Here is a 999-nt window from a genome sequence, read left to right on the forward strand (position 1 = left end):
ACCCTCTACTGCTTTCTGATGGAGGCAAGATAAATGAGCAGGCTGTCCTTTGCCACAGAGAAAGCTAAATGAAAGAAAATCAATCAAACAACCAATTTCCAAGGATAAATAAATAAATCCCAATTGAGACAGGGGGAGTGTATGAGTTAAAACAAACAAGGAAAAGCAAAATCTTACAGCACCTGGTATTCCCAGGAAGTCTCCCATCCAAGTACTAACCAGGCCCAGCCCTGTTTGGCTTCCGATATCAGACAAGTTCGGGCCTGCACAGGGTGGTATGGCCGTAAGCAAGTGCTGCGGCTACCAGCAGGCCATTTAAAGCAAGCGCACTGCACTTATCCTTATGCTGCTCTCCCATCATTAAAATATGTCTTGTACTGCAGCTCTAAAAAAGAGACAACAGGCCATTTCCTCTCAGACATTGTCTATTTTTATTTAATTCTCTTTTTAAAAAGGTAAGTGCCTCCTCTCTATTCATTCAATTTCACAGTAGTGTAGCGTCTGGAGGAATCAGTGAAGGATAATCATTAACTTAGCCGGTCCCGAACAATAAAGAACCCACTGTTAAAACTCCCCTAATTACTGCAATAGCGCCGACTAGTCTCCACAGCACAATGCGCTATTGACAAAGAGACAAGGAACTATTGACAGGAAATCCTCGTGACTGCTAAGCCCCCCCTTTCCCATATGACTCGCCTCACACCGCATGCTTTACCATGTGAGATCTTGAACGTAAAAATGTGTGTGTGTGTGTGTTTTTCAGTTTTAAACTTAGAAATGTATGTCTAATGAAATATGTTTTAATCCCTGTGTGTTTATTTGTCTGATGATAGATCAAAACTAGTTGAAATTAGTTTAGTAGTGTAGTAAAACCTGTTATAGTTAATAAGGTGATCTTATATTTAATAGCCTAACAGTGTATATCCACGTCTAAGTGTACCAAGTACATCTTTCTTGGTATCAAATTACACCTTACAATTTGTCCTAGCTGAAAATAAA

At 39.9% G+C, this 999-nt stretch overlaps 1 pseudogene; it reads right to left on the bottom strand.

Moving 5' to 3' along the window:
- Positions 1–170: 170 nt before the first annotated feature.
- LOC127629396 (uncharacterized) lies at positions 171–289 on the bottom strand (annotated as a pseudogene).
- Between the last annotated feature and the right edge of the window lie 710 nt (positions 290–999).

The sequence above is a fragment of the Xyrauchen texanus genome, chromosome 35 (assembly GCF_025860055.1).
Source record: "Xyrauchen texanus isolate HMW12.3.18 chromosome 35, RBS_HiC_50CHRs, whole genome shotgun sequence".
NCBI classification, from domain to species: Eukaryota; Metazoa; Chordata; class Actinopteri; order Cypriniformes; family Catostomidae; genus Xyrauchen; species Xyrauchen texanus.